The following is a 490-nucleotide window of genomic DNA, read 5'->3' on the forward strand; positions in this document are numbered from 1 at the left end:
TCAATAGCAAGCTTCTCCATGGTCTCCTTGTGTGGATACCTAGTTCCCAAGAACTCCATCCTCATGAAAGCATCATAAAGCTGCCTCTTTGACAACCCACAAGACTAAGCTTCTCCATCATCCATCAATTCTTCTTCTTCACTTTCTTCCTCACTTTCACTTTCACTCTCTTCTTGCTCAACTTCAACAGCTGGTATCTTCCCTTTGGCCTTGTGTCTCCTCATAAACTCATTGAGAGTAGGCTTCCTTTCCTCCTCACTCTCAGTCCTCTCAGGATCTTCCTCAACTGGCTCTCTCCTTGGACACGGCACCTGGCTCGACCGGCTGCTCGAACCGCCACTCGGTCGAGTGGTCGATCGAGTGGTCCGGAGAGTGGCTCTCCCAGCTTTACCTCTTGATTCAAGGTCAGCATCATGACGTTCCATGGAGCTTGCAGCTGTTTGCTGAGACTTCTTGGTTATCTTGGAAGACATTTTCAAAAGAAACTGAA

Source organism: Camelina sativa, chromosome 17 (genome assembly GCF_000633955.1).
Source record: "Camelina sativa cultivar DH55 chromosome 17, Cs, whole genome shotgun sequence".
Classification (NCBI taxonomy): Eukaryota; Viridiplantae; Streptophyta; class Magnoliopsida; order Brassicales; family Brassicaceae; genus Camelina; species Camelina sativa.